At 37.5% G+C, this 26,980-nt stretch overlaps 1 long non-coding RNA gene across 1 annotated transcript; it reads left to right on the top strand.

The window, feature by feature from the left end:
* Positions 1 to 14,610: 14,610 nt before the first annotated feature.
* LOC125779216 (uncharacterized) lies at positions 14,611 to 19,750 on the top strand. Its single transcript, XR_007423185.1, has 3 exons — positions 14,611 to 18,368; positions 18,517 to 18,662; positions 18,717 to 19,750. It is a non-coding gene; the product is annotated as an uncharacterized LOC125779216 (long non-coding RNA).
* The last annotated feature ends 7,230 nt before the right edge of the window (positions 19,751 to 26,980 follow it).

Raw genomic sequence — 26,980 nt, forward strand, 5'->3', positions numbered from 1 at the left:
AAAATATGGGTATGAAGTGGTTATATTTTTCGGTTATCATGCACTCATATTGAAAGAAAATTTGAGTTTTCGTACTGTACTGTATACTTTACACTTTATTACGTAATATTATTATATAATATTACTTATACATATGTATATATAATATTACTTATTTGCTTAAAAAATTTAAAAAAGAAAATATCCATATGCATGAATAGAGGAATTTTTGCGAAAAAGAGGAATTTCAGCGAATTGCCTTCTCATCACATGGCAGCGCTCCATTTCGTCGTAATTTTTGGTAAACAAATGCGGTTGAAACAAGTGTAAAATGTGATTTTTTAAAAAAAGATTTTTTAGGTAATAAACCTGCTTAAAGTGTAAAATGTAGATTTATTTAAAAGATTATAGTGCAATTTAATTAATTTGAAGTGAAAAATGTGAAAAAAGTGTGTTTAATGTGGTGAAATAGCTCCTTGAAATGGTCCAATTTTGCGAATTTTTGAACTTTAAGGCCGAATATCTCCTAAACTAAGCGTTTGCGGACCCTATAACCCTATATGTTTTTTTTTATCAAGAGGACTTCCCCTTTCCAACAATACCTTCAAATCGCGGCGCCAAAGAAATCGGAATTGTGCCAATTTTTTTATGTTTATAATTACCATCAATGCAATTACTTGTGCTTGGAGTTGGGCCATCTTTGCTTCTTTCTAACTGATAATTAACTGTCCAATGTTTCAGGATTAAACGTTGTCCGCTTTTTCAGGGTCTATAGGGAATCTTGGTGAAAGTATTATCCATTATTTCAGGACCTATACTTTTTACTTTGTTCCACTTTTTCAGGAATTGTCGCTGTCCGCTGTTCCAGGGTCTGTTGTGAACCTTGCTGAATTCATCGCTGTTCGTTTTTTCAGGATCTGCTGTTGATTCATTCTGGAATGTATTGTCCGCTGTTACAGGACTTATATCCATTGCCATTTGTTTCTGCACTTTTTTCAGACATTTAGTGCTAGAAGTCCTACTTCCTGTGGAATTTTTTGATTTAGTCCTTTCGGAATAAAATCTGGCTTTTTGGACAGCAAATAAATTTGCCATCCCGGTTGATCCCCTAGTTAATTTTTACCAGAAGTAAAAATGAGTCAAAAGAATAGGTATATTTTGAGTTGCACCGAAATGTGTGCTCTTTCTTTATACTCTTAAGACTAACTTATTACATGGTTTTACTTCTATTTATACTAACTAGTATGTTTACTTATGTATTACTAGTTGTTAGTTTGTTTAGATACATATTATATTATTTGTTTAGATTTGTTTACATATATATTGTTTGCTTAGATACATTTGTTTTGTTTTACGATAAGGTTGTTGTGGTATTCAAACTCAATGTTGTTTTGATACTTGTTTGTTTAGGATTGTTTGTTGTAGTGATACTGCATTTCAATTGTTCCAACTCAAGAATGCATTAAATTCTATTTACTGAAACAAAAGATTGTTTTGTTGTTTGTTACTATTATAAGGAATGCGACCCTTAACTCGCGCATTAATCTGCTTGTTCATACATTCATATATACTTATGTATATGTACATACATATATTTGTATACACTTCCGAACAAATAATGCACAAGCATGCATACATACATATGCGTACACATGTGAATATGTCACCAACAAAAAATTGAAGCAATGTTCTACAAAAACAACAACTGCTCAAATAGCAGAAGCATCAAAAGTCAATTTGGCAGCCCAATTTGGCGAAGCCCAAATGTAGTAAATTTTACAACAAAAACGATTTCATTCATAAACGCAGGCACAAATTCTACAAGCGACCTCGTTTTATTCATAAAAACAGACGCCGTAACATCTCCCCGAGCATGCCTTTGCCCACAAGCGTCTTTTCGCGACGATGGCAAAAGCTAAAAATCATAAATTGAAAAACTTTCTGATGCTTCTTCACAGAAAGAAGTCAGAAAAGTGGCAACAACGGTGTTGTCGATTTATAATATATATTGGTCCATTCTAAAATATTTTTCCGTGACTCGCAAAAATCTGCGTCGATATGTATGCAAGCTGATACATATGCATACATATTTACGCTAGTTTGTAGGCGGAGCTGTTACAGCGGCAATGGAAGCGGTCAATAGGCGGCTATTCGTTTATTTTTTTCGGCACTGCTTGGATTTTCTATCATCACACAAGTGCTGAACCAATGAGCGCGATAGATATTAGAATATACACGTTCTTAGAGACATAGGTATTGAGGCAGCTGCCCAACTACATAACTGTGTTCCTAAGAACGTGTGTATTTTAATATTTGACAGATGTCGCTTGCAGCCTGTCGTGCTCAATGTGTTCAGCACTTTACTCTTTGACAAAACGCAAGTTTCGGCCATTGGTTGACCGTGACAACGGAGATGCGAAAGAAGCGTGCGACACTTGTTATTGTGAATGTATGTACATATGTATATGGCTCGCATTTGCTTTCGTAAACATACAGACAAATGTGCCAAAGAAATAATATGTGACCTGGTCTACGAAAAGGGAGCTGACGTGCGAAAACTAGTTTTCTGGGAAACAGCTGTTAAAAATAAACAACTCGTTTCGTCAGTTTCTCGTTATCTCATTAATTGTTCTCCTTTCCAGAGGCTTCAAGGACGTCCAGTAAGTGTTGTTTTTGGTCGGAATATTATTATAGTTCGTCGTGTAAGTTATTAGTGTGGAACATTTAAAAAAGTAACACTGAAGAAGTGACGTTTACTCTAATACCGCGCAGCTGCTGTTGTCTTGTTTTCATTCGTCTCTCTTTCCGGATGTTCTGTTATCACATTTGTGTAAGTGTTTCTGTTGATTATCGTCTTCGCATTTCGCATGAAATGAAACATGGGTGTTGATGAGGAGTTCAGTGCCGTATACGGACAATATTTCCATGAAAAGGATGATGAAAACAATGAAGAGAGCGATTATGATGAAGACGAAGTATGTGTATCTCAGGCAGAAGATGATACCGAACAAACTTTTGTTAAGATTGACCTGTCTGCTGTTGAAGTAAAGGAGGAAGAGCTGGTAACAAAATTTCTGTCAAAAGATTGTTGTAATAATAAATGTCATACACTGATACCACGGAAAATGATCGAGAGTACGCGGAACAATTGTTTAGAGATGTTGAAAAATGAACTTGATTTAGTGATACTAAGTCACATCGAAGATGGAATTATGAGTAACGAAAAGCTAGAAAGTGTATACGCAAAGCTTGCTGGGCGGAAGAAATATGAACAGATGCAGGATACAGAAGTTATGAGGCATAAAATTACATTTACCTTCTACAGAGTACCTGTTTGTCGTTCGTTTTTCCTTTTTGTACATGCGTGTGGGAAGAAGCGTTACGAACATTTAGTATTTTGCCTCACAGGGTGTAACAGTGCGCCAACACGGACTGGCAAATAAACCGAGTACACATCCAAAGTGATTTAAACCGGCTGACATCGAAAAAGCTGTTAAATTCATCGAGTCTATAGCCTATTTAATGGCTCTTCCACTGCCCGGCTGACTCCCAAAATTTAAGGATTTTCGGATAATGAAACTGCCATCCAGCGAGACGAAGTCCTCAATTTATCGAAAATACATTTCTTCACTCAGTGATGACGAATTGAAAATGAGTAATCTCAGTTTTCGACGGATATGGTCCAAATACATACCCTACGTTACAGTTATGAAACCAGCGGATGATATCTGCGATGTCTGCCTTGGTAAGTAGCTCATTATTTGCTCATTTTATAATTGTATCAAACGTTGAGATTAAATTCAGTATTTTTTCTTTTAATAGGAAACGCAATATCTATTGCGCAAGCCAAAGATGTTAATGACATTGAACGCGAACAGAAGCTTAATCAATTTTTTGATCACCTCCACCGAGCCCGAAATCAACGAAAATATTATCAAAGTTGGTGTAGAAATACTGACCCTACAGCAGTGGTTCTGTCATTTGATTTTGCCCAAACCGTTCACTACCCTGTCAGTCCACAAGAACCTGGTACAGCATACTTCAAAGCAACCAAGAGGTGCGGAGTCTTCGGAATTACAGACGAAAAGCAAAAAGTTCAGGTTAGAATTTCAAACTGAATCATAGGAATTCAAATTGCTCGCCTTTACAGGATCTTACTTATATTTTTTTTTTTACAGTACAATTACATGCTAGACGGAAAAGATGACGTTGGTAAAGGACCGAACTGTGTTGTGAGCATCCTGCATTATCACCTGGAAACCTACTATAAAGACATTGAAACACTCGTTCTTTTCTGTGACAATTGTGTTGGGCAGAATAAGAATAACACTGTGCTATCATATCTGCAATGGCGTTTGGCTCGGGGTCTTAACAAAACTATTTTATTCAATTTTCTACTTACAGGGCACATTAAGTTCGCGCCTGATCGTTACTTCGGTATTTTCAAAAGTAAGTATGCTGTCAGTAACATCGACACGTATGCAGATTTACTGCAGTGTGTCGAGGCATAATCACCTGGGGGTTATAATAAAGCTGTATCGCCTGAAAAAGTCGTCTGGTATGAATGGGACAGCTATTTTAAACCAGAGCCGCTCAAAATTTTTCATGCCTATACTCGGAGTATAGGCAAGCAAATGCAGTCGAAGCATGTACGCTATGACGCTAATTCTGCCAGCGTCAAAAATACACTCGAAATACAGGAATTCAGTTTCGAATAAGCATATGGAGGACTTAATGAGAATCAAAACTTACGATCGTGAAGTCGATATGGAAAAAATCTTGGAAAGTTAAAAAAAATTAACTTAAAATTATTGTTGTTCTTAATTGCTTTTTTAATCAAAAACCATATTTTTTTTATTTTTTTCTAAATTTTTAATAACAAAATAACCAAATAGCACGATTTCACTCAGTGTACTAAGCAAGCGCGCGCACACAATCACACGCTAGCAGATATCAAATGTGTGATTGTATGCGTTGGTAAATAAATTGCGCATTATTTTGAGCGGCTCTGTTTTAAACCACTGTACAAGTCACTTGGTGGAATAACGCAATTCCATCATTTCATAATCTCTACAGATTGTGTAAAAACAAAGAAATTCGCAGATAGTGAAGAAGTGCAGTCCTTTAAGTTTCCTTTAAAACCTATAGATCCTGAAATGCCGAAAGTTATACAACCAGCCGGTTTATCTTTGGAACGTCAGTGGTACATCTATCACAATCTTCGCAGCTTAGTTTCGGATATACATATCTAAAGTAGATATTGTGGCTCCATTGCCGAAAGATTTGCCATCGAAGAAACGGAAGGAAAACTAGTGAAGATGTTCTCAAACCAGATGAAGAACCAGGTCCATCTTTCTCAGGATCAACACGTAAAAAGATCTCAAGGAAAACGACAACAAAGAAAAATACCTAAACTACTCAGCATTATTATTTTTGACCCATAATACGTTTTTCTAGTGTATAATCATGTCTTTATAGCTTATAATTCAATGTATTTTGTTCATTACAAAAAAATTGTATTTTTTCGTATTTTTACTCTTCTTTTTCTACATTTTTAGGGAACTTTCAAACAAGTTATGACTTTTTGGATTCTATCACGTGAAAAAGCATCTCATCTTCCATCCGAATCAACTAAAAAGTGAAAATTGGTTTTTTGACACTTAAGCCCCCTTTCCGTAGACCAGGTCACATATATGTACATATGCATGTGTCATAGAAATTCTATTGGAACAAATATGAAAATGATAACGAAGTAATGCGAATACGCATATTTCATGAAGGTCTTCAATTTTCTTTTTCACTTTTTAATAGTCGAAATAAATATAATTTATTGGAAATATTAATTTATTTAAAAATTAAAAAATTAAATTAAAGAAAAATAAAATTAAAATAACGTATCCTAATTTTTCCCGATTTTGTAAAAATAATTAATTTAACATTTTCCAGAAAACATTAGTGCAAATAATACAAAATAATCACACATACATATGTGACTCAAAGAATGCTTTGTATATTTTTCTTCAAAGCATTTCTCTTTATTTATTCTGGCATAAATTCAGTCGTTTTACATATATTTTTGCCACTGCACGTGCTCAATTCTGCTAAATAGCAGCGACAACGGAGAATTCCTTACTTTGATTCTATTGGCTCTATTATCCGCCAAATCGAACGTCATACAGAATTCAGTTTGCACCTTCTCTGTACTTTACATTCACTGGTTTTGTTTACTGTTTGAATTTCTTAATTCGTAATATCTTTTGAAGGGAAAGTCCAATTTAAATAATTTAAAAACTATTTTATAGGTAGTTAAATGGTTTTGACCATAAAATAATTTATTTGGATAAGGATTAATATAAACACATATGTACATAAATAGCATGGTTAAAATTTGGTTAGCATTTTCATTAATGTTTAAAATGAGAAAAGTTGTTGTAGTGCCATAACTATAATAGTTAGTTGGACATATGCTTCCGCGGAGTTTTTTGTAGACATTATGATGTTCTTCAATATTGTTGTACATTATCTTGTTCTATCGCTAATAGTTTCGGCAGCGCATTCGGCGAAAGACATTTTAAGACTCATTTTTCTACACCTTCGGTTACATTGTTCAAATTTTACCAAGGATCGCTAATTTTTTTCAAAATGAAATGTAGCCTATGTCAAATAGGAAGAATGTAGCATTCTATTGGTGAAAGAATTTTTTAAATCGGCCCAGTACTTTTTGAGCCTATTCATTACAAACATACAAACATACAAAAATAGGTACAAATCTTTTCTCTTTATAATATTAGTGCAGATTTACAATGCTTATTTAAATTAGAAAAAAAAAATCTTAGACTTACGTCTAAAAGTATATATACATTTGTATTTACAATGGTCATTTGGCTTAAAAAAGAAAAATTCGAAGATTTACGCCTATAAGTATATGTATATTTTATATCTTATATCCTTGCTTTTTTTCTTTTACTTTTTATAGACTTGTTTCATGTTTTCAAGTGTTTTTTTTATTAATTTCAATTCAAATTGTTTTCTTTTTTTCATATAAGTTCAGTTTTTTTTGTTTATAATATACCTCAAAAGTGTTTAATAATATAACTTAATTAAAAATATAATAGCTAAAAAAATTTTTTTTCCTCCTTAGGGTCCTTCAATTCTCGTGGTTGTTGTTGTGGCCTTAGCTTTATTGTGGACGCCACACCGGTACATGACCACTTTGTACTTGGTTGTATGGAATTTTAGACGGAGCTTCCCTATGCCGTTTGAGAGGTCCTTGAGGCTTCTGCGGATTCTATCCGCGATTTTCGGGAAGGCCTCTAGTACTGTTCCGTTTGGGCTCGCTGACGGCTCACGGTCAAATGAATTTTATCTACTCGTTTGGTCAGTAGATATGCTCGTTTAAGTAAAAATTATTTACATATTTATTTTCATTTTTAAATTTTTTTTATTTATTTTTCACTGCTGCGGAAGTGTTGTACAACTTCAATTCGCTGATGTTCACTGTTTTCTCCTTGTCACCGTCGATCTTTCGAACATATACGATCACTGGTGAAATGTATCTAAGGATTTTATAAAGACCATCGTACTTCGGGGCTAACTTTGCGGCGAAACCGCCCGCGGCTTTAGAAAGACGATGTTCCTTCGCGAGAATTTGCTCTCCGATCACGGGGGTCCATTTTCTACGCCTCAGATTATAATGGCGGGCTTGATCCGTGGATGCTCTCTCCATGTTTTGTCGAACGATTCTGAAGGCTTTCTGCATCCTGTTATACTTCTCTTCTTCTTCGGAACACCAAATTTTGCGAGAATTCTTTTTCTAAATGCGCGACGAAGTTCTTCAGCGCGCCTCATGGGGACTAATTCAACCCACTTGCTGAAGCGGTCGAAAGACACCAGTAGCATTGGATTGCCATGGCTCTATCGCGGTAAGGGTTCGATAAAGTCGGTGCAAACTTCGGCAAACGGTTCTTGTGCCACCCGTGAAAGCATTTTCCCCTGCTGGTCTCTGCTGTCCTTCCTTGTATTTCTGGCAGGACTCACATTGGCGTACGTGCTGCTGTCCGGCGTATGCCCATGTGACCGGCGCTAGGTATATCGTGATTCTCTTGTAGCACTCTTATGCGGAGGGGTTTAGGCACACATAGCTTCCAGGGTACAGCCTCGACACGACTCGCCTTCGCCACCATTTGCATTGTGGAGCCATCGTCGAATGGCAGGTCGCGCCATTGAAATAGGCCACGCTCAGGTACGGTAAAGGCTGTATATGGGCGGGTGCCTTGCTCCAAAGGTATCTGCCAGTAGCCATTCTTGACATCCAGACTACTAATGTACCTTGCTCTTCGTAACTTGTCAAGTATGTGTTGTATCCTAGGTAAGGGGTATGCGTCGGGTACAGGTCGGGCGTTGAGTTGCCGATAATCCACACATAAACGCCACTTGCCGTTCTTCTTCCGTGCCAATACAATCTTCGACAGCAGCTCGTCGATCTCGACGTTTATAATGGCCTGTATCGCTGGGTTCCGCGGAAAATATCGTTGCTTGATGGGTCGGTCGTCGGTTATGGCGATTTTATGCTCCGCCACCGTCGACACTCCACTCATGCTTTCGAATTTTCGGAGTTCCTCGTCTAAGAAGTCACATATGCGGGCCGCTTCGTTTCTATGGTTGGCGGTCGATGAAGTCTCGAGTCGATTGACCCTCCTGCACTTTAGCTTACGTTTTCCTTTTCTCTTCATCCTGCGCTTTAGCAGGCATGTGTCTTGCGTAGTAAGGGTCACGTGTCTTACGGCTTCGGATGACATGGTGCGAGAGGCCATTGATTGCTGAGCATCTGACGCTTTCAGCACTACCTGGTGACCTCCGCAGAGTACTATAGCTCCCATGTTCCCCAGTGTATCCAATCCGAGTATAACGTCATCAATCACTCCGGGAATCTCGTGTAACACTGCCTTTAGCGATGTCTGTCCGCGTTGAATGTTGGTTTCCATGGCGTCGAAAATCTTGCTGGTGGTGCCTTCGGCCATTTGTATTTCGTTAGCTACGGTCACCTTCTTACCATTTCCGGTTGCGTCCATACATTCTGCAACTCGTGGTGATACGAAACTTTTCGAGGCGCCAGTGTCAATGACGGCTTCCGCCAGTTCTCCGCCAAGCGTGATTAAAACGTATAGCCGGCCGCGTTCCTGATGCATAATTACTGGTGGTTAGGCGCTGAGTGTCGTGTGTCCGCCGCGCCTTGTCTTTGGCGAGACCCTTGGTCGTTTCTCTATTGTTGATGACAACATTCTTTGGTTAGCACATTCGCTCGGCCACACTCCCTGCAAAAAAACTTCTTGGAATTACGGCATCTCCTAGCATAGTGACCTTCACCTGGCCACATCTTAAGCATATATTTCCCGGCCTAAAGGCTCTGATCTAAGAAGGTTGCTAGCGATACGCATCTACCGTCGCGTGTTGTAGTGGTGGACCTGGTAACGGCCTACTTGTATTTCTCACCTCGTGGTCAGCTATGATGTGTCTCGTCATCTCGCGTCGAGGTGGCTTTACTCCTCTTCGTAGTCCTTCATATATCCCTTCGTACTCTTCTGCCAGTGTGATGAGTTCGGCTAGCGTCCCGAAATCTCGCCGCCGAATGTAGAGCAGATAATCGGTGTGACTATTTCGAAAAATTCTTTCCAGTCGCTCCTCTGGATTATACCCAGCGTGTCGCATTAAGTTCTGCATAACCAGAAGGTAGTCCTTGTATTTTTCTCGCACGTGTTGTCTTCGTTGAGGTATGTTATACTCGAGGCGTTCGAAGTAACGTGCTGGTAAGAAGAAGCGCAGAAAGTCATTTTTGAAAGTAGTTCAACTCTCTCAATGTTCGTTATTGTTGCGATACCATTGGAGAGCGGTACCGCACAGTAGTTCGGGCACGGGTCTCGGAATGATGTCAACGTATATCATGTAAACTTCGGAGAGCTCTTCCAATCACTCGACGAACGCTAATGGATCTCGCCCACCGTCGTATTTCACGGACCACTTCCTCACATAGTCGATGATGGGTGCGAATATAACAATGTGGTTCTGTTGAAATAACCTGTTTATTGATGGCGGCTGTAGTCGTGATGATTCCGCGAACGTGCTGGCGGTACCTCTGTCTGGATCTGGTGGAAATGTTGTCTTCTGATCGCCTTCGTCTCGTGAAGCGATCTCGCTGGTTTTGTATGTAGCTTCCATTTTTAAAAATTTTTCTTGGCTGTCAGTGTAGTTATGCGCTTACGAATCTCCCGCGTGGTGCCTATGTGGTCAACTCCCAGACTCTGCGAGAAGGAGATTAGTTGCTCCTTGGACACGTTGTCTAACTACATGAGATCTACCATTTCTGTGTTAAACGTTTTACTGATATTATACGATCCGCAGGGTCCCTGCTTGGGCGCCAATTGTAACGAAGCTTTTTGCTGCCATTGCTTCTTACAAGTATAAATTGCTGAGGTATACTCGCCGTGTCCAGGGTTCGTTACAATAAATTTGTAAACATTGGGGCTCTTCTACGAATCGTACTTTATTTTATTTAACTTACATATATTTAAATTAAAGTTAAAAAATTGTCTCCCGCGTTGTAATGTTGTCGCCCGAGGAAAGTGCTGTCAGGGTAACGGTTCAGTGTGGTCTATTAGGGCTAATACCGTTTCCCGCTCTGCTGCGCTCCTGGATGCTAGACGACTTGCTGCCCTGTACCACGACGATCACGCTCGGCTACTTCTACCGGCGCTCGCGTAGGCTTCGCTGACAATATCCTTCGGCGTGCGTTGACGCTCCCGTGCTACGACGATCACACTCCACTATTTCTGCCGGCGCTCGTGTAGGCTTCTATAAAGGTGTCCTAGCGTACACGTTGACGCTCCTCTGCTACGACGACTGCGACCGGCTATTTCTGCCGGCGCTCGTTTAGGCTTCAATGACGCTGTCTTGATATACACGTTGACGCTCCTCTGCTACACTGGTGATGTCCTGTTTAACCACTGTTGCCGCGTAAAAATATCGGACCACGGAAGACTGCGTTAGCAACCGCGATGTTAAAGGTTAAGTTGGTCAGAGAATAAACTCACTACCAAGCTCACCCTTAACAGACGGCGTTCACAAGTCAGGGTACCAAGACTAGCTAGAGGATAAACTCACTGCGTAGCCTGACGCTGAACGTGCGTATGCTGTCACAGTCCCGTGCTGACTGACTGATCATCGGCCATCTAACTCCCCACCAAGCCTGTGCTGCGTGCTAACACATTCCTAACATGTTGCGTTGGGATGGTGTGTGTTGCTGGGACCGCGTATGTTGCTGGCAGCGGCGTGGTTTTACCGCTGCGTATGCATGCTTGTTGTTATTTTGACTACTTGTCTGATTTCTCCGTCTTCCGTCTCCGTGGTTATCCCGTTGAATTGTTTGCGTGGCGTGTTTTTACCGCTGCGTATGCATTCTTGTTGTCATTTCATCTGCATGTCTGGTTTCTCAATCTTCTTTTGTTCCTAGAAGTGGCGTGGTTTTCCCGTTGCGTTGTGAACAATAGGATGTGCCTTTATGGGTTGTGTGGACTAAATTCTGTGTAGATATTTAGTTTTCACAGTACCTATAAGGTTTCAAGTTTTCAAACGACGGCTTATGGGGCTTATTGGCCGTGAGTTTAAACAACTTTCGATGCGGGTTAATAAGGTGATTTTTGGTAGTTTTACGATCTTTGTTAGATGGGATTTAGACTTTTCACGCCTGCTGCTCATAATCCATCCATATGTGTGCTATTTTCATGGCTATGGAGGGATGTAGTTTGAGTTCGAAGTGTCTGTAGGAATTCATGCCGATCTTTAATTAGCAACTGTGAAGCTTCTATTAAGTTTGTTCCGTTTTCGGAATAAAGATTGGCGGGACATCCACGTCTCGAGATGAAATGGGAAAATGCTGCTAGAAAGGCTTGCGTAAAGAGATCGCTAAAGGGTTCGAGATGCATTGCTTTAGTTGAGAAGCATACAAATACACATATAAATACATATATCCGTTGGTGATTAGACATGCTCTCCCAGTGTAGTTTTTGATGTCATAGGGTCCAGCAACGTACCAGTGTGAGCAAACGGATGGGTTAGGATAGTTCTTTCATTTAGAAGAGCTGCCTTTTGTTTGTTGAGCCTTGTTATGCATAATTTTGACATATGACTATTATAGGGTAATACGATAAATAGGGTGACGCTCATTATATGACAGTGCTGCAAAATTGGTTAATCTTCCGTCACTTCGCATAACTTCTTTAAGGTCAATGAACGGATTAAAAGTCAATAATGAACTTTTCTTGTGTCTTTGAGTTTTACGGGTCAAGACATCATATTTTTCTCGGAATTGTGAATAGTTAACTTCTTTCGTGTTGTTTTGAACTCTTCCGGGGTTATTTCGTGGTTTCAGTAATCATTCTCTCGTCTTCTTGGTGAGGCATTGCGCTAAATAGGTAAGCGATAACGCGAATAGCTCTGGGGAATGAGGAAAATCTTTCGAGTATATCTTCGTGGGTGGTTGTCGCAAACATCTTAACGGGTTTAAATTCCATGTGTTTTTTTCCATGGCTGGAAAATGCTTCTTTTCATGTTGTAGCCATTGGGGTCCGTGCCACCAGATGTTGCAAGACAATAGATCGATGGGTGTACATTCTTGAAGAAAAAAAATTAATCCTTTCTGGAATTCCATCGAATGCCCAGAGTTTTTGTGTTTTCGGTTTACGAAAGGTTCAGTGATTCCGTTTCTAAGAGATGATACTGTGGAAGTCCTTTCAGAATGTGTGGGTGATTGGAAGTCCTTTTTCGCAGAGCGAATCCTGGAGACTTCAGAGAAGAAATTAGTTCATCGCGTGCTTTGCCGTGGTTAGGTCATGAGTTCCAGCTAAGACATCGTCTATATACATATATTGGTGAAGTATTTTGGCTGCTAATCTGTGGGTTTCTTCTACATCATCGGCTAGCTTCATGAGGGTACGGATCGCTAGATACGCTGCACAATTTATGCTGAACGGGACTGTTCTAAGTCTTCTTTTGTGTTTTCAGGGGACTTCCCAAATTGGATCCTTTGTTAACCGAGTATGCTTAGGATCTACGAGTATTTGCCGGTACATTTTTTGAATATCCGCATTAAAAACGAATTGGAAGAATCGCCAATTTGTGATCAGAATAACAAGGTCTTTCTGTAAAGTAGGCCCGATATGTAATACATCATTTAAGCTTTTATGATTTGAAATTTAGTATTGGGTCGCTTTAACAGAAGGGTCATACTCTACGTTCTTTATTTGTCCGAGTTCCAAATATTCCATAATTGCTTTGCCATATTCTGCCTTCACTTCAGGTTTTTAAATTAGGCTCGTTCATTGCTGAAGAATTAGGCCAACGCTATGTGTCTAGAGTACCCGATATCAATATTGTCGGGTTTCTTGAAGGGTAGGGTTACTATATGGCGCCCATCTGAAGTACGACGAGTAGTTTTTTGCAAAATTTCCACACAGATTTGGTCTGACTTGGAAACTACGGATTGCTTTGCGATTTTCTCCACCTCCCAAAAACGTGTGAGTAGATATTCAGGATTCACATTATTGTGAAATGAGATTGTGGTGGAATTTTGGGAGGGTTGAGTTACGGGTGTGAACAATATCCATCCTAATTCTGTCTTTTGAGCTTAGAGTGAACCTAATATGTTTCTCTTTACTCCATTGAGTATAATATTTGAATAGATATCACTATTTGTTGAATTGAGTGTCTGCTAAAGTGAATCCAAGATTTTTAAGATATTTATTGATTTAGTGGACTATGTAGTTGTAGTGTAGGCTTGCCGATTTGTATTTGTGCTTTGGGTGGGTAATGCGGTATTTGAAGCGTTTTCAGGGTTCGAATCAGTGACGTTTGGTATTTCTGGAGTGGAGTCAGGTCGAAAGCTGGATTCTCTGTGTACAAAGTATTGTGTTTTTTTGTAGCATTTACGACACGAAAATGTGCTCTTACAGTTTTTGTAGCTATGTGATATGGCCAAGCAATTATAGCCAAAAACCATATTTTTTTATTGTGGAGATACGTGTCTCTACATTCACTGCGGGAAATTTGGGAAATTCTCGAATCGGGTGTTGCCTCTTGCGGAGCTTACAGCTTTCTATTTCTAAAGTTCAAACTATTATTCATTTGAGTATTAAAGGATCTAGCAATTGGCGTTTCAGATACGTTTTCATGAAAATTGTTGTATTCCTTTTCGTCTGTTCTTTTAATTGTACCGGTGTGGAATGTGTGCAATTTTGCTTCTGAAGATTTGATATTTCCTACAGATTCTAGAACTTTATATTTGTGAGTTAAAAAATTGTCGAAATTTGACCACGATGGTATATTCGAATTATCTGCCAGGGTATATTCAAAAGTTTCAAGAGTTTGTTAAGGTAGTTTTGAACTATAAAGATATTTCAATATCGGGTCCAAGCTTTTCGTCTCAATCTAAAGGCTGTTTAAATTGGTTAAAACGTTATTAACCGAACGTTGTAACCTTTTTTAGCACAACCTGTTTCTTGAATCACTTGGTGTAGTTTAAAGCAACATTACTAATCCTTGGGTTAGGGATATACAAGTTTTTAAACATATCCCGAAAGGTGAGCCAAGTTGTATAATCTCCGTAAAAGATGTTGGTGTCGCATGGTTGAAGGTGAACTGCGGGAGGGAAATCCATCATCGTGCCTTCTGAAGTCCTTTCCTTAATGGGTGAGGTTGACGTCTGTGTTTTACGCGTATCTACATCTTCGTTGATGGAAGCTAAGCAATAGTCGTATATTTGACAGCTTTTTCATGACTGGGTTCATGACTTTCGCGAGAAATTCTTTTGATAACATCGTATGAGTGCCTTGCTATTTCATAAAGCGAATTTAGTTTGACCCTTTTAATTTTTTGGGTGTAGACCGATTCATCTTCACTTTGGGTCTGAGGATGGTCTTCCACGAATTCAATTAAATCCGTTGTTGTAATTTTAAAATTCCATAGTTGGGTAAGAAGTTTTTATTATTTGGATTGAACGAAAAAAATAACGCAAGTCGCGTAGATGCGCTATTCGTATGTAGATACGTAATTGCGGGTGAATATTTATTTATACTCGTACTAGCTGACTCGGCGAACTTCGCCCCGCGCAATTTTTATTTTTTTTTTTGGAAGTCATAGACTCGTATAACTTTACCACAAATAATATAAACTTCAAACAACGCATTTTCATTTAATGTTTTTAATGTTTGTAGCGCCATCTACTATAACATACCGCACTTACTCAATACCGCTGTTAGCGCCACCAACTGGTGGATAGCTCTTTGCTAATAATAAACAATTAATTTGCAATAAATAAATAATGCGACTATAAGGAGAGTTATAAACTATCCTATCTTTCAAGTTGGACCAAACTGCACACAGTGTTAAACATTTCATTAAAATCGGTTCAGTAGTTTAGGAGTCCATCGCAAACAAACTACGCGACACGTGATTTTTATGTATTAAGATATATAGTTTTAGTTCAACGAGAAGAATGTAATAGCCGACGGCAAAATATATACATATTCTTTAATCCATGGAAATGGATTTGAACATCCCCAAAACATCGATTTATCGTGGCCGAATATTTGGGCTTACGAAAGGTGTGTGCACGGTTTGTTCCGCACAAATTGACTTACGACCAAAAATTGCTCAGAATCCAACATTCGCAGGACAATTATTTGACCAAAAATCACATTTTAACTATTAACTACTCCCCATATTCACCTGATATGGCACCGTGCGACTTCTTCCTTTTCGGAAAAGTGCATTTGCCTATGAAAAAAGCGTTACGCAGACGTAGAGACCATTCAAAAGGTTTGCACCGGTATACTAGCGGCTATACCGGTGGCACGACTTTTGGACCGTGAAAAAAGCTATGTATATTGAAGCAGAAGGAGACGATTTTGAATAAAATAAATTGATTTTCCCCAAAAACCATTTGTTTTGTTTTTTTTTTAAGTCCTGTTTACTTTGGAAAGGTGCTTTCCAGTGCAAATAAAATTTTTGTCAACCCAACTGAGGCAAATAAATTGTGCTTAAGTCTACTTTAGGACACCATTAGACAATTGGGTATTTTTTAACAACTGATTTGCACCCTATATTTATTTTTATATAGAAAAAATATTGGTCGCACTTACCGTTTTTTTTTTTTTGCTTTTGGTTAATTTCGTTTTGTTTTTGTTTTTAGTTACTCGTTTGGGTATTTGTTGATTAAGCGTACAGGCTTTTTGTTTGTTTGGTGCACTTTTTTAACCCTATCGACCCCAACTTTTCCGCGTGAAATGAAAATTATTGTTTTAATATTAGTGGTTTTGTATTCATTTAACAAGTATTTGGAAAAAATTTTAAGTCGCCACGCCCATCGTTTTGGGCGCTACCGGAAGTTGCTTGTGGGCAACTTTGGGCCAAGGTGGTATATAAAATAAACCCTAATTCTTTGGAAAGATTACAATTATTTCTATATTATTTTCAAAATTAGGTTTGGTATGACAAAAAGCAGTTTTGTTGTTGTTACAGCGAAGATGGATTTTGCATTTAAGCCATTTGGATATTGGTGTTCCTGTTTTGCGCATTCTGCAACGTCCTTTTTCACCAAATACAACCCAATGTTCCATTTTATCATAACGCTGAGAGTTTGATGGATTCGGCTGAAACCTGTACTTTTTTGACTGAGGGAAAGACAGACTACTTATTGGGGGCATAGTATCTAGGGATACTATAGAGCTAGCCCTTTCAACATTCGTTGGTCGTCCTCTCTTCTTTTCGAAAGTAGTAGTGGTACTACTCTGTAAAAGCTCCGTTGCAACTTCTGTTTGGAATTCAATAAGTCGAAAGGGTTAACGTTTAGATTGGGTTCTGGAATTGCAACGGTGATGTCTGGGGGCCGATTGCCTTTAATTAAAAATTACTTCGTTTAGTGTGAACGTTATAAGTTTCTTATTTAATATACAATTGTATATAAATATAAATATATGGATGTGTGTGTGTATTACCAATAATGGTTAATTGTGTTACTTTATAGATATATGTAATTCTATGTTAATTTATTTAATTATTTTAACCTGCTGTGGATTATAGTTCCTTTCTATGCTGTGTTGAAGTATTTGATTGATGTGATGTTTCCTTTGCAGTGTTTGCTCACTTTGTATAGAATTTTCCACTTCTTTGCATTCACTTGTGTTTTATTTCACTTTAATGTATAATTTATATGATAATTTTATGGCGGGATGGCTTCAGAAAAAACGAGGGAAGTAAAAAGTATTCTTCGTTTCTCCTCTTTCGTCTGTTGAGTGAAGTTGGGACGGTTGATATTCCTCTACATTGTGCCTCTATTACTTTATGGGGTCAGTAGGGTAATATTTTTTCAAAATGTTTTTTTTTTGCACTTTCTTATACCCTTAGAATTAATGTAGAAACCCACTTCACCATGTAAAGGTTTCGAAAAAGGCCTAAAAATAATAATACCGCTCGACGTTCGGAGCGCTCGTAGTGACCACCTGGCTCTTTAAACGCGTTTTTCTCAAACACACACTTTTTTAAACTGGCGGACATGATTCGAACTACTACTGATTCGTTAATTCATCTTTTCTTTATCAACATTTTTGCATGATTCTAGCAGAGACGATAACCATTCACGTACTTTTTAAGAATAAATTAGGTTTTTGTGTTTCAGATGATCTAAACATGGGAAATCGTGTCCGCCAATGAAAAATCGCATCTCACTCACCCAGCCATTTCTTTGACACATGTTATCAAAAATTCCGAAAAAATTTGTTTGTACACTCCACGATATATCTCATGATATGTGAAAAAAGTTCTATGATAGAATAAAAATGTCTACGAAAAAAATGTCAAAAAACAGGCCGATTACCCCATTGACCCCTTATGTAATTTCTGGGCCCCTATATACTTAAAAAACCCCGCATATATCGGCCAATAAGGAAATATTCGAATGAATATAAGAGAGCGGTTTTTTACTCAGAACAGTGTATCTTTGAGCCTAAAATAGATACATTTGAGCGGAAACTTGGCCTAGCGCCTAAATAACTTATATGAGGATTTTCGAACATCCGGTTGTCTTTACTTTATATGATTACTTTTACACCTTAAAGTATTGCCCTGGTTTTGATTCTTGCAAGTTGCAGAAGTACACTTAAAATGTTCGGTTACACCCGAACTTAGCCCTACCTCACTTGTATTGATTATTCTAATTATTTTGCTTAATCAATACAAATAAATTTTGACCCTTCCAAAGGTTATGTAATAAACTTTTTGCGCCAATATGAAAATTTCTCCGTCTAAAGGGATCATAATAGAAGCAGAATTGAGCATTGTTGGTAAGTTAAAGAGTATAATGTACGAAATAAGAATTATTTGCTAAATAGTGCAAAAATCCCATGTTAATTAATTGGGAAAAGTATCCTTATTTAGGCAGGGTTAAACGGCATTGAAAAAATTTTTCTTTGTTTCCAAAATTGTTTTTAGGTCAAAGAGAAACGATTTTGACGATACTCAAGTGGAAATAGCCAACTTGGTAAATAACGAACACCATAATGTAGATGATATATAATATGACGATTCCTCATCTCCACATCTTTTTAAGATGGAATGTGCATTCCTAAGTTCAAATGGTAGTATAAGGAATTCATACTCAGCTCTTTTGATTTCTTTTTATACTCTTGCAGGCTGTTGCTACAGAGTTGTGTTCACCTAAAGATTGTGCATATCACCAAAACAAAGCGAGATAGATATAGGTTTATATACATATATACAAGTGATAAATATGACTAGAAAAGTTAAAATTCCGGTGACTGTCTGTTTATTCGTCCGTTCGTCCGACCGTGAAAGCTGTAAATTGAAAACAAAAAATTAAATAGAAAACAGTGCACGCAAGTTATTAATAATAAACATAAACAAATATGTGATGAGTTATCGCAGCGATCAGCTAAAATGGAAATAAAGCGACGGACGCAGTCAGCATTAAACAGCTATCGGGCAATAACGAATACACTAATAGCAACCAGGAAGCACCCTCGCATACCGTGAAGCACCCGGACAGCGAAAGAAAACAAGATGCAAGATAAGAATGCACCAAGCAAAAAAGAACCATCTGATCAGACTGATATTGATCGCTACATAAACGCAAAAAGGAAATCGATTATAATTAAATCAGCGGTCAATACCAAAAAATTTCAACGAATCATGCCGATGGTAAAAAGCCAGAAATTCTTAACGGCAAAATATTTGCCTTACTGCGCAAAGAGCCTAACGATGATGTACAGCAGAGAGCTGCAACGATCACAATTTTTTCAATCATACCCGATCATTGACTCAGATTTTTTGTGACGGAAAACTTTGCTTCAACAAAAATGAATGATCGTAAGCGAGCGTGCTCGAAGCGAACAATCAGTTTCAATCACTGTTGCTTGTTTCGTTATGATTTTTCTCTATCGAAAGCCTTGTGTGAGCAGCAAAGAATGTTCGAGAATGCTGCTTGCATTCCGATCTATCACAATCATACCGTTTGGTCATACCGGTTGGTTCCTGCCAGCAGCGCAGTCGCTGAGCGTTCTTTTTCTTTAGCTTGAAATATTATAACTGAAAAAAGAAATAGGCTCGGACCATGTCCAGTTGAAAGCTTATTTTTTTTTAAATTCGTTTTATAAAAGTTTTAGCGATTAAGATTGAAACCAAAAAATAAACCTTTTTTTAATTTTAAGTTTTTGTGGATCTCAATGAAGAAGTGATTAAAATTAGAAATTTGTGTTCCCTAAGCATTACCATTGCTTATTAATTTTAAGCATTAATTGAATTTTAGTTTTAAGCGTTAAAAATGAAGAAATATATGCAGTAATTTTTTGGTTAATTTTATGCATCGCAACTTGTTTCCGTTAAAACACACAAATACTTATGTACATACAAACTATGTATATACATATTCGCAGGGCAATTCTCGATCTGATTGGTCTAATCACAATCAATTCAAACGCAACTTGATCGATTTCTGAGTTTTCGTGCATCGTTGGACTTGATCGTCTTTTTCTGTACAATCATTTCCAATCATCATACCGGAACCAACCAATCAGTTTCAATCAGTAAGCAGAGCAATCCAATCAACTGATCGAACTCCTTCGTTTTGAGCACGTAACTCGATCGAACAATTTTGTTGCGAACCGCTGTGCTGAGTTGTGACCGTTTTGAGCGAGGCTGATCAAACCGGATCGATCATACTCAATGCAGGTCTCTGATGTACAGGGTACCACCGCAATCATGTATGTCAAACCCCCTTCAATCTATTTGCGTGAGCGCAGCTTAAATTCGCTTGTCTCCAAACTAAGCAAACAATTTTCACATTGTACCCTTGAAAAAAGGTAACACATGTGAAACAAAAATTCTCAGACATACAGAAAAAGTTTTATGGATTTTATAAAATACTTGTCAAATAATAACAAAAATTACTACTCTTACCAACTGAAGAGCTCTAAAGGCCTAGATTCAAAAAAAGTATAGAGTCTTCAGTAGACTTTAAAGATGTTAAATAAACACTGGAAGAATGTGGTTTTAGTATTAACACAATTGTATTTTTCACTAACTCACCTTTTTTGCTGTGCACTTCAAATTTTTTTATATTTTCGCACTCACTCACCTCCGCGGTTTTCTTGTTTGTGTACAATGTATTTAAATGTTCACTTTATAAAAGGTAATAATTAAAGTTTTCTAATATCGAAACTGGATGAAAATGACGAAAACTCGGGAAAAAACGCTGATGTTGCTCGGTTCAAATGCTCGCACACGCGTACAGGTCGCTGCTAAGATCGAAAGCGAAGTGAGTTGCTGATCTCCTTGTGGTTCCTTTTTTCCCTTTGCTGTGTGGGATCAGATGGTGTGATGTGGATGGTTGGTGTACGTGTATGTGGGTGTCGATGTATGGTGCTCTCATTTGTAGTATGGAATGTGGGTTGTAAGCCCTGACGATTTGTGAAGTGAGTATGGTGAAGGGGCGTGTCAGTATTGTGAGGTTGAGTTGATGTGGTATGATAGTGTGGTGTATGTGTGGATGTCCAGGGCAGGATGCTCATTTATACATCCTGGCCCCCCTAGGCGAGTATTCACCCGAGTAGCCTCTGAAGTTGTTGCAGTGGCCTGTCTTACGACGGGCTTGCGGCCTAGGATGGCGCCTCCGATGCGGGGTGGTATGATGATGGCGCCAGGAGCGGGACTCCTCCGAAGGGAAGGCTAGTTCCACAAACAACAATATGTAATGAAAACTCCAACGTAGACGAAATAATAAGAAAATACTTAAATCAACCCAGCAACATTACTGTATAAAACATTTATTTATTTGTTGGTTTGATTTAAATTGAAATGCGCTATCACTACAACAAACAAGTATCAAATCAACATTGAGTTTGAATACCACAACAACCTTATCTTAAAACAAAACAAATGTATCTAAGCAAACAATATATATGTAAACAAACCTAAACAAATAATATAATCTGTATCTAAACAAACTATGAACTCGTAATACAGCTCTACAAAAAAAGATTTTTTTTGTTGCCCTGGATATCTGTGAAAATTTTTATGTTTTCAAGCGTCCAGCTCACGAATGAAAGTACTGAATGTGCTCTTATTTTTATGATTTTCACAAATCTTATAATTTGAACAATAATCAGCTTTTTATCCCTACTCTTAGTGATCCCCATCCTTTGCTCCGCAGAACAGCTGAGATCGCAGTTATTTGACAATACGAAGTACCTCTACGTGAATCTAAATAAGTTCTGATAAGTTAATATTTCGTTTCAATCACTGCACATATTTAAATATATATTTGTTTTGTCTTTTAAAATATGAGTTCGTCAAGAAGAAAGTGTAAATATAGCACTGATTTGTTTTGTTATATTTGCGGTGTTTATTTAACAAAAAAACCAACAACGAAACATCACAGACTTTGTTAAGGAGGCTTACACTGAATACTTCGGTTTTAAAATGGACAAACTAGAAAAACCATGGGTTCCTCATAAAGTTTGTAAGTTATGCGTTGAGTCTTTACGGTTATGAGAAAAAGGAGAATGTTCTGGATTAGACTTTGGTATTCCGATGATCTGGATGAGGCCTAAAAATCATTTCGATGATTGTTACTTTTGCGTTGTTGATGCTAAAGGTTTTAATCGCAATCAAACCTGGAGATATCCAGATTTACAATCTACAAAATGTCCTATACTACACAGTGAAAATCTTCCTCGGCCTATTTACGTTCCAAAAATAATTCGAATGCCCTCAGAAACAATGATGTTACCAAATTCACAGAAATCGGGACAGTCTACAAGTGGAAGTGAATGGGAAGGTGAAACATCTACGCCCAAGTTATTTTCTCAAAATGAACTCAGTGACTTAATACGTGATCTCTATTTATCAAAACAAGGATCAGAATTGTTAGCCTCAAGATTGAAAGAAAAAAATTTATTGGCCCCAACAGTGACAATTACGACATACAGGACACGAGAAAAAGAGTCATTGCAATTTTTTAGTGAAGATGAAGGTCTAGTGTACTGTAATGATATCGCGAAACTACTTTTAGACATGGGTTTAACAGAATATAAACCTACTGAGTGGCGACTTTTCATTGACAGTTCTAAAAGAAGTTTGAAATGCGTTTTACTGCACAATGGTAATAAATTTGCATCTATTCCAATCGCCCATTCAACAAAACAATATTAGTTTTAGAAAAAATTAAATACTCGGAACATCAGTGGCCGATCTGTGTAGATTTGAAAAGAGATGGGTCCTGGGAGATGCAGGAAGACACATACAAGAACTGGGCGACAACCCAACATGGCAAGAAATTAAAACTAAATTAATACAACAAGGAAGACCAAAGACAACATTTGGCGACATCTTTAACAAATGCAGAAATATAAAAGTAAGTAATTTAAGAGAATTATTTGATTATTTTCAAAAGGCTAAATTTGAGATAAATCAAACCTATTTATTTGATGAGGATAAGCCTTATATTTATAAGCCAGATAGGGTAGACAGAGATTTAGTTAGCTTATCAATTGAAAAAATTGATGTAACTATGAGATCACATATAAATGAAAATTGTTCGCTTAACGATATTATAAATAAATATTCTGAAATTAAAGCTTTAGATGACACTAGAACTATACATATTGCACATAGAAAAAACTCAAGCAAACAAAATTTTACTATGAATGAAACGTAATAATTTCACACTAATCAAAACACAAATAGGAACAGCTCAGTTACACGAATTAAACCAAATACCAATATATATAACCAAAATTATCAAAACACACAAAATACTAATACACAACAAAATGAACAGAATTCAGGCAATTTTACACAAAATTATGGCAGAGGAAATAGTAGCAATAATACCAGATTTTCGCGTAGAAGTACTAACAACAACACACTAACACCTGAACCAATGGAAATAGGTGTACTCGGAGAAAATGAAGTAAATTTTTTAATAACGGTTCAAGAACAAAAGTCCTCATAATAAATATAACGATAGGAAAAACTAAAATTTGTTGCCTTATAGATACAGATTCAACTACAAGCATTTTAAAAGAAGGGATATTATTGGAAAATTATCCCAAAATAAGAATGAAATATGCTATAAAATACAAAACTTTAAACGTTGTAAATTAAAAAAAAGTGTAGTAACTACACCATTTCCAAAAGAATTTGGATGCTTTAGCACCCTTCAGTGGAAACTATTAAACTTTTCAAACACAAAATTTTCAGGTAAAATAGGCCATAATTTCTGAAAACCTTTACAAACAAAAATTAATTGTGCGGAAAACTACGTTGAAATTTTAAAAAATAAAATTTATTTCGAAGAATTTAATTATTCCCAATACATAGAAAATGTTTGCAATTTGGAACATACTAAACAAAATTATCTAAAAGATAAATTCAAATTTTCCCATTTGAATAAAGAAGAACATCAAGCAACCTTAAGGCTGCTTAATGACTTCGAAGACCTTTTCTTCAAAGAAGGAGATAAACTATCATGCAGCAATGAGGTACAGCATGAAATTATAACAAATTATAAGCCTTTATACTCCAAAATTTACAGATATCCTCAAATTCATGATGAAGAGATAAAACGCCAAATTGAAGAAATGCTACAACAGAAAATAATTAAAGAAAGCAATTCACCCTACAATAGTCCCTTATGGATTGTAAAGAAAAAAGTAGACAATTCCGGGAAAAAGAAATATAGAATTGTCATCGACTACAGAAAATTAAACCAATTTACCGTAGATGACAAATTTCCAATTCCAAACTTAAATTCAATCCTAGAAAAACTAGGTAGATCACAGTACTTCACCACCCTGGATTTAGCCAAAGGTGTTTAACACATTGAGTGCCATGGCTACACGTTTTCGTGCGACACCAAAAACTTCCTGGGACTTCCTCCTTTACGATTGCAATTCCGTCGTGCAGTGCCATGTCGTAAGGAAACGTCCGACAAAAAAAAACCGTTATAAAATCCAAAATAAACCACAAAATCATCCGGGATTGGCGCAGAACTGAATATTTTCTACTTTTACACCAGTTTATAGCAAAAAATGTGCTTGGCACCCGGGGAAGGTTTTCGTCAAAACCCCTTGGCACTCAATGTGTTAAATGAGTTAAGCATCTACCCACTCTACCCGGAAAAACGGGCGCACATTAATAAGAAAGCTTAGTTCACCACAGCTGACGACATTACAATACAACTCACCACATCAATCAAACCACTCAACAAAAAGGCTGGGAAAAAGGATTGCGGACACATTCGATCTATACAAGCCTCACAGTTACACCCAATTCGATCATCAACAAATCGATTCTCCACTGCGCCGCGTAGATATTAAATTTATATTTGTATACATTCCGTTCTGCACTGTGCCGCAACAACAGTTCCCACGCGCTAGAAGCAAATTCGGGTCAACCCAATTCCTGCGAGCAGCATCTTATTTCAACCCAACAACATTTGTCGCTGCGTTTAACTAAACATTCATATGAACATATTTCGAATTTTACGGTGCTTAAAATAAACAAAAATTAAAGTAATTGTGCATCAAATTATCCGAGTGTTTTTATTTTATTTTATTTATTTTATTTATAATAATTCATATAACAAAAGGAGTTTTATTATATAAATACATAAACGCAGCACTGGCTACGAGGCCTTCAGCCGCCTTGTAATTATAACTAGGTAAAAAGTTCTATTTGCTAAGGGTTAGTAAAGATGTAAGTTGCTTAAATGTGTTTTAACAAATCGTTGGTTTTAAGAATCTATAAACAATCATAACGTTTTTTTCTGAAGGTTCACTTAGTAGTTTTATGAGATCAATGTTGCCAGAGTTGTGGGCTGTTGAGTGAAGCATCGGACAGAGTGTGAGTAAGTGTTTGATAGAAGCGGTGTCCTCGCAAAGGGGGCAAATGGATGGGCTTTTACCCGATAGTAAGTGGGCGTGTGTTATGATAGTGTGTCCAATCCTTAATCTAGTATATGTCTTCATTACGCTAGTTGGAACTGTTGACGAGTACATTATTCGATTTCTGGCTGGGTTTATGTCCGCGTAGTGATGTTTAAATGTTTTCCATTCGCTTGCGTTTTTTGATGCCTTTTGTGCTTAATAAGGTTAGAAATGTCTTGCTTGGATGAGGCATAGTATGTTAAGGCAGGAGTCCTGGCTACATTTTTCGCAGCGAGGTCTGCAAAGTGGTTGCCTGAAATACCAGCATGGCCAGGGATCCACATTACTTGGATTTTCTGAGGGGCACCAATGACCGCGTCCCTGATAACTTCTATTATGGGATTGCGATTGGAAGGAGACGTTATTGCAGACATACACGATTTGCTGTCTGTACAGATGAGGAACTTTCCTTTAGTCTTTTTTGCGTGATTAACTGCGTGAAAGATAGCAGATCCTTCAGCGGTAAATACAGAGCTCGTTGAGGGCAGAAGCCAATTGCAAATAATTTCTCCTGTGGCAGTGACAACTGATAACGAAGTGGAATCGATGGACTTGGAGCCATCCGTAAACAATAGCTTCCAGCCATTATTTGTATAATTATGTAGATTCCAGTTCAACAAAGGTTTGTTGAAAGACTTCGTTTGGTGTGTTTTGCTTGGACAAAAACATAAGCTTATTCTGTAGGATTTTATCATTGATCAGCCAGGGAGGATGTCGTGTGGTGAATGTGCATGTTGCGTTACGTAAAATATTATTTTCTTCAGCGAAACTTAAGCATCTCAAAATAGCCGATTATATTCTTGGAATTTTTCTTTTTTTCGTGGCATGGGTGATAGTTGTATTTAGTAATGGGTTGGTGTCCTCAGCCGTTTTCGCAAGAATTTGGAGCGAAGAATCTATAATTTTATCTTGAATAGTTGGTAAACCAGATTCAGCCATTATCGTTTTTATTGGCGAGGCTTGAAACGCCCGGAGACTTCGCCGTATTGCGCAATGGTATGGTGCATTTAAAAGGTTGATACTGCTTTTGGAGCAATTGCCATAGATGGGGAGCCCATAATCTATTTTTGAAGTTAGCAAAGCTCTGACAACATTGACTAGTGTGTTCGGATGAATAAATCAATGCTTAGACGAGAGATATTTAACAATATTTAATCGTGTCATTAACGAGTTTCTGACATATTTACAGTAAGCATTAAAATTATACTTAGAGTCAAAAATTAATCCTAGTAATTTCAGCTGTGTTTTACATTCGATGTTAGTTTGGTTGTGGGTAAGTGAAATACCGTTGCAATTTTGCTTCCTACATACATGAAGGATATGTGTTTTGTCTGAAGAAAGTGAAGCACCAGACTCCAGTGACCAAGTCTCAATTCTGGCGAGTATATTAGTAAATAAGGATTGAGCTAAATTAACGTCAGAGACTTTTGTGTAGATTAGGACATCGTCAG

The sequence above is a fragment of the Bactrocera dorsalis genome, chromosome 6 (assembly GCF_023373825.1).
Source record: "Bactrocera dorsalis isolate Fly_Bdor chromosome 6, ASM2337382v1, whole genome shotgun sequence".
Lineage (NCBI taxonomy): Eukaryota > Metazoa > Arthropoda > Insecta > Diptera > Tephritidae > Bactrocera > Bactrocera dorsalis.